Source organism: Lactuca virosa, chromosome 3 (assembly GCF_052849685.1).
Source record: "Lactuca virosa cultivar CGN04683 chromosome 3, Lactuca_virosa_CGN04683_v6, whole genome shotgun sequence".
NCBI classification, from domain to species: domain Eukaryota; kingdom Viridiplantae; phylum Streptophyta; class Magnoliopsida; order Asterales; family Asteraceae; genus Lactuca; species Lactuca virosa.
The window spans coordinates 108798151-108806163 of NC_136428.1; positions in this window are offsets into that span (position 1 = coordinate 108798151).

The following is an 8013-nucleotide window of genomic DNA, read 5'->3' on the forward strand; positions in this document are numbered from 1 at the left end:
ACCAGAAATAGTTATGGACTTAGACACCTTATCTAACAAAAACTGGTTGAAATCAACAAGTCAACCGAGTCAACCCAACCGAGTCAACTCAGGGCTCGTACGCGGGGCGTACTCCGGATGTATGTGGGGCGTACTAGCAGTCCAAGGCGTCGGTGCCCAATCTGCGTATGTGCAGCGTACCATTTGGTACACCCTGCGTACGCATCAGTTCTTTTCTTAACCGATTAAGAGCCTAATCCTTCGACTTAATACGTCCAAAAGCAGATCCAAGGCCGAAATACCACTGAGAGTCATAGAGTTTCCAACTTTATGACTTTGCATGCTCATTAAGTGCTTAATACCAACAATACCAACTTCTTAACACCTTCTAAAGCATGCATGGGGAAGAACTAAGGATCAAGACCACATTTTTTTGACTCAAGACCCTCATTAGGTCTGAAAGGACGACTTATTCGATTAAGGGCATGTCATGCTCCAGAATCATCATAGTTGGGACCAAAACTGCCCTAAATGAAGAAATGGCTAGATCTACAATATAAGATGATCAATCAAGGAGCTTTTTACCTCCTGGAGGTTGCTAGCAAGGAAAGAATCCCAGATCTAAGTTGCTTCCAAGCTTCAAGGTCCTTGTACCAACTTCTTCCTCTTCAAGAACACCACCAAAACATACAAATTAGCTCAAAATACACTCTTCTCACTTAGGGTTTGCTAGAGGAATGTTTTATTAGATAGAGGCTGATGAGGGAATGAGAAATAAGGTGATAATGATGCTTATATACAGACAAAAACCTAAAAATTAGGGTTTGAGGTTTCTTTTCGTACGCCCCGCGTACACGGTGTACGCTTAGCGTACTAAGGTCCACCCTAGTACGCTCAGCGTACACAATGTACGCACAGCGTACTAGGCCTTTGGCCACATTCACCAAAATGCCACTATGGGCCATTCTTGCGAACTTTCTCAAGCCCAAGGGTCAACATGCAATATTCTTTCATACATAGGGTTAAAACAGAAAATAACTCATCATCAGGATGTTACAATTCTCCTCCACTTGAACTAGACTTCGTTCTCGAAGTTAGCCGTTGCAAATAACTCAGGATAATGCTCACGCATCTCCGCCTCCATCTCCTACGTCCACTCGGAGCCTCTCCGATGTTGCCACTGATCCTTTACCAAATGTATCACCTTATTGCGTAGGACCGTCATCTTTCTCTCAACTATCACTACCAGCCTCTCAATATAATTCAGGAGCTCATCGACCTGAATATCACCCAAAGGGACTACAGCCTCATCATCTAACATGCACTTCTGCAACTGCGAAACATGGAAAGTGTTGTGGATTTGACTGAGCTCACTCGGCAAATCCAACCGGTAGGCCACCCTGCCTACCCTGGTGATCACACAGAATAGTCCAATATACCGGGGACCCAATTTCCCCCTCTTCATGAAGCGTATCACACCCTTCCAGGGTGATACCTTCAGTAGTACCATTTCGTCGACCTAAATCTCCAACTATGACAGGTGTCGGTCGGCATAACTCTTCTGCTGACTCTGAGTGGTCTGCAATCTCCGCTTGATCTGATGGATGAGCTTTGTGTTCCGGAGGACTACTTCAGTCCTCCCCATGAATCTGTGGCCAACTTCCCCCCAATAAACTGGGGTACGACATCTCCGACCATACATGATCTCAAAAGGTGGGGCACCAATGCTGGAGTGATAGTTGTTATTATAGGAAAACTCCGCAAGAGGTAGGTAGGAATCCCAACTCCCACCAAAATCTATGACACAAGCCCGTAATATATCCTCAAGTGTCTGGATGATCCGCTCACTCTGATCATCAGTCTGTGGATGATAAGCAGTGCTGAAATGTAGTCTCGTACCCAGTTCCTCGTGGAACTTCTACCAGACTTGGGAAGTGAACCGAACATCTCAGTCTGAAACAATGGAAATCGGAACCCCATGACGAGAAACAATCTCCCGAACATACACATCGCCCAATTTCTTGGCCGAGGAGCTCTCCCGGATGGCCAAAAAGTGGACACTCTTGGGCTATCAATCCACGATGACCCAGATAGCATCAAACCCTTGGCATTCTTCGGTAGTTTGGTGATAAAATCCATGGTGATATGTTCCTACTTCCATATGGGAACCTCCAAAGGCTGCAACTTGCCATGCGACCTCTGATGCTCGGCGTTGACCATCCTACAGGCCAAGTACCTCTCAACGTACTTGGCTATCTCCCTCTTCATACACGGTCACCAGTAACTTAGTCTCAAATCCTAATACATATTGGTGGCTCCCGGGTGTATCGAAAATTGAGACTTATGTACCTCCTCCAAAACTATATGTCTGATCCCACCAGAAACCGGAACCCATACCCGACCACACCGGGTCAACCATCACCGACTATCGGTGACAAATCTGTCGATCTCGCCCCTGATTCTCTCATTATTACATTTCTCCTTCTTGGCTCCTTCTGCCTGTGCCCCTCTATCAAATCCAAAAGTGGAGAATCAATGGATATCCTCATACATATATCCCCAGCTGAAGATCCAGCCAACTTGCGGCTCAAAGCATCCGCGACCAACTTCACTTTACTCGGATGGTAAAGAATCTCGCAGTCATAATCCTTGACCACATCAAGCCACATGCGTTGCCTCATGTTCAGGTTCGTCTGGTGGTGGAAGACTTTTCGAAGAAATAGGAAGAATAGAGGAAGAAGATAGGGTTGGTTGTATAGACATGATTTTTCAAGAGTTATGGACACCACGACCTCATAGTGGGCACCAAATTGTTTTGGTAAAAAATCAATCAAATGAGAATCAACCAAATTGTATGAGCGACTGTGGTGTTGTAGCTATTATGAGAATCAAAATGACAAGAGTGATATACAAGGAAATCCCTTGATCCTTGATAGGATATCCGACATAAAACCTTGGGAGGTGTTAATGATCATCTGCCTTGTTTGATTTTATTGATTTAGAACGCAAATTACAGAAATTATGACAAGAATACAAGTATGAGTGTTTCAGATGCTCTAGTCGTTTGTGTAGTATGAAGAATACATGTGTATATATAGTCTACAGCCCTGTTTGTTTACCTCTTAATTGAAATAATTAAGAGGAGGGCTCTTAATTTTTAAGATATTGGGTGTTTGGTAGCATATGAAAAAAGGCTCTTAATTTTTAAGTAGGTTCTTAAAAATTCAAATTTGAAGGCTTATCTGAATTAAATCAAAGTCATTTATGCCCTACATACCAAACAAGGAGCCACTTTTTTTTTCTACTCATCAAGATAGTGCACCATTTCTCCTCCCTCTCCGATCTTCAACAATCCATTTGCCTCTCTCTGATCTGCAACAATGTCGCCGCCTCCACGAGCTGCGGCATCCCCGCCTCCGCAAGCTTCGTCAGTGATGGTTGCAGCGACGTCAAATTCCGGTTTAGGTAAGTTTTTTTTTGCCCTGAAAATCGAATATAGATGGATGTATTGTGTTGTTTTCTTTCTGTAATCTTGTTTTATATTGTTTTTTTCTAAAAATTGCATGTATATGTGTGTAATGGTGCTTCTTTTTTTGGAATCTGAAAACATGGTTGTAGATGTTGAGTTTTCCGATGTTGAAATCATATGTTTGTATTTTGTGCTTGATGAAGCATATGTTTTGCTTGAAATCTGATATGATAATGGTTTTGATAAAAACCTGTCATTAGTAGCATCAATTTTAGTTTCTTTGCCTATAATATGAGTTGAACAAACTTGTTATTTGTGGTTTCACATGAACCCTATGTGTTTGATAAAATGCTTGATTGAAATCATGAAACAAGAATAACAAGCAATTAATATGTACTCATCTCATGCTGAAATCATATGTTTGGAATCTTATATGATTTGCCTGATTTACATTTTTTTTCTGAAGATGTGCAGGGTTTATTGGATGAAAAGGAAGCTCAAGGCATTTAGTGGAATGGTTTCAAATTCAGATTTATAAAGTTTTTTTGGTTTTGTTAGATAAGGGTATAGTACATGCCATGATGTCTAAATGAATTAGGTTGTATATATGTAATGTGATTCATAGCTATTGTTTTCATACCTACTGTTAAATAAGGGTATTGTACCTGGTTTCATGGCTACTATAAGATTGTTGTTGTAAGGCTTAAATACAAGAAATAATAATGTATTTTTATTGATTTCTTTATTATAGCATCATACTTTTATTTTTTCCTATCAGATCATTGTATTTTGAAAAATCTATTTAGTTATAACAATATCATCCAAAACAAAGAAATTTTGATTGCTAGAATTGGATAGATTTGTCATACATTTATGTTAGATTTGTTATTTTTTGTTTAATTTTAATTTATATTTAATTTGGATTTTATGGTATTTTATATATACTTTTATAATTATTCAAGTAGTTTATTCGTTTATTTTATAAACAGGAACATTAAATTCAACAAAAAATAATACAGAAGGGTAAATTGGTCATTTTTATAATTCAGCACAACAATTCAGAGGTTACAACCAAACAACATGTTTAAAATTCAGTTCTTAAAAATTCAGACCCTCTTAGAAATTCAGACCTCTTAAAAATTCAGATCTTGCCAAACAGCTCCTAATTCAAGTAACTAAAAGTCCGATATTTCCGGGATCCTCTTAAATAAGTATTCACACATTGTTTAACTTGGTATTTCTGGGTCTCAAGCCTGATTGAAATGGTTCTTCGGACTTGAGGAGTCTTTAGTTGACTATTTATGCATAAGTGAGGAATAAACAAGAAATGTAACTGTTAATCTTGTTAGGAATTAATAATAATAATAATAATAATAATAATAATAATAATAATAATAATAACAACAACAACAATTAGGATCTTGGCATATGTTTCGGGATCCTTAGATTTCTTTGAGATCCGGGATCCTGGATGGGATTGAGGATCTTTCCGATATATATATATATATATATATATATATATATATATATATATATATATATATATATATGTTTATATGTTCTAACTATCTATTATGTGGATGTATGGATTAATGTGGACCAATCAAAATTTAAGAAATATTAAATAGTTAATAAACTGTTTTAACGGTATAATAGTAATCTTTACTCTATTTAATTTTAGTAAATATTGAAAACATTTAATATTCCTTTTAAATTAGGGAAATTCATTTAAAACCCTACAAAATTACCCCTTAGAACATCTGCATCGACACAATCACTGCCTCATCCCTCACCATCATCTGCTACTACAACTAATCCCCATCATCGGAACCAGTGTTGTAAAACTCGCCGAGTTGGCCGATTACTCCTCCAAGTACTCGCTACTCGGCCCCTTACCGAGGCGAGTTACAGAATCCCGAGTACTCCCCGATCGGCCCCTTACTAAACTATGCAGTGTTATAAAACTCGGTCAACTCGGTGATTAATATGTATAATTTACTTAATAATTTATTATTTAAAACACACATGTGATTATTACTACATATATATCTAAAATTTTCAGTAATTATTCACGAAGTGAGACCATTATGTGTTTTTCAGTTTTTGTATATTCACATATAGCTAATATTGTTATGTATTTCAATCAACTTATGATTTTAACTTATGATTTTGACATATCAAATTTCCCTAAAAATATTTCTACATGAATTACTGAATTCGAGTACTCCCCGAGTACTCCTGAGTACTCCCGAGTACTCGCTACTCGGTAGTCGGCCGAACAGGTACCGAGTAACGAGTTCTACAACCTTGATCGGAGCTTCTCCTGTTAGAGTCCACAGGCGGAAAAAATCAGACGACTCCACCACCATCGTCACCCAAATTCTTCCCTACGTCACTGTCTTCTTTTACCCAGAACAACAATTAAGCCCTCCAATTTATTCCATTCCTTAATTCTGCAAATCGAGATTTTCGTTACAAGTTGGCCATCATTCGATATACCATCTGATCGTTGATAACAATAATCACAATCAATCAAATCACAGGTTGTATGCTTCTATTGTTTTGGATGATAACAATAATCCCGACCCCCTGTTCCTAATTCTCTCGTTGAGCAAAAATTTGATTAATTTTTTCTAGGTGGGGAAGGGACGTTATTGGAGGTGGAGAAAGAATAGCACCTGATGTCATTGCAATTTTGATATTTCAATTTTTTTAATGTCAATGTATACACCACACTTTAGGGATTATCGATATATATATATATATATATATATATATATATATATATATATATATATATATATATATATATATATAGAGAGAGAGAGAGAGAGAGAGAGAGAGAATGAGGAGTCGGGAAGGAAGAATCGCGATTATTACTGTCATTTTTTTGCTTCTGAAACCTTTAACAAATAGGTAAGATTCCTTCCTCATTCTTCTCCTATCATCCACCCTTCCCGAGCAATGATTATTAGACCTTCTACCCATGAGTTTCTTCTTCTTTGGTACCCTGTACATATCATGTTTTAGGTCATGTCTAGTGTCGGTTCTGTCCAACCACAATATCATGACCATATAGGTATTTTCTTGGTTGCAAGTGTGTGTGGATGTCACTGGGAATGGTTACAATCCAAACATTAATCTTGAGTCCAAGAATATGTGTGTTTTGATATCCTTTTGGAACCCTTTATTCCATAACTTTAAGCCATGTTTTATGACAATATTTGATGTGCACGGAAGTACCCACTAATTTTAATATTTATAACCTAACAAACTTAGACTAACTATGCACTTGTAGGCAGTGTACCTAGTCAGATTACAGTATAGCTTAGGTAAGTCGGGTGTCGATCACAGGGAACGGTGTTATTAATTAATCTATTTACTACTAAATTAATCTAATTATTAACAAGCTAAAAAGGGGTTTTTTATCTGATTTTTCAAGATCAGACTAACTTAACTCAAATTCGATCAATAATTAAAAGACACTCTTATCTAGTTCGAATCCACTTCGTCCTTATGGCTAGCTAATAATTATGGATTATTAAGTTGGTTATTATTATATTAGTAATTTAGGTCTAAATTTACCAATAGTTAATTAATTCATGTAAAACTATGTATGTTCACACACAATTAAACACATAACCAATTATGTTTATGAATATGCTATGTAAGATTTATCATGCAAACACAATTATGATCATAATCTATGTTCTCTAGCACAACAAGGTTAATTACTTCAATTACTAACTAAGACTTTGGTCGATCCTAGCTCTAGCAATTCAATGTTCACTAAATTACTAGGTTATCAAGTTTATGCAGTTAATGGTCACTAAGCTACACATAACATGAATTTAAGCAATTAAAGCAACAACTTAAACATGCTAGGTAACAATAAATCAAACAAAAGCAATTCACCAACTAAATAAATCCATAAACAATTATGCTATTCATAAATTTGAAGCTTCATCTAGCTAGATAAGAGTAGCTAGATTCAGCTGCTCATAGTAGCAACTAACACATAAACACAACTTAAATAAGAAAACATGTTCATAGGTATTAATCAAATAAACAAATTATATACTTTTAATCTTTTGGTGTTGAAAACCCTTTTCCAGGACTTTCCTCTGCTCTAAATCGCCTCCTGGAACCTCTTCCTTCAGCCAAAAGTCTCTCCAATCGTAATGGAGAGAGGTTTATATATTTTCTTGAGAATCACGTTCCATGTCGTGGTAGGAAGCTCCACGACGTGACTTCAGGAGTTATCCGTATTCGCCAAGGATTCTTTCTTCGCATACTTATCTTCTGAAAAGATCAATTCCACGTCGTGGTTATCAAGTTCACGTCGTGGCCCCAGTATATTTCGTGAATTACTTCATCTTTTATGCTTCAAGCCTCCAATGTTCCATAAATTGTCACTTCTGGTCCCTTCCTTCTAAAATGCTTTATTTTGGCTGCAAATAACATTTTATCCTCATAAGTACCATAATTCTATGCAAATAACCAAAATATTTAATAAAATGTAGATCAATATTGCCTAAAACTACGTATAAATATAGCAATATCAA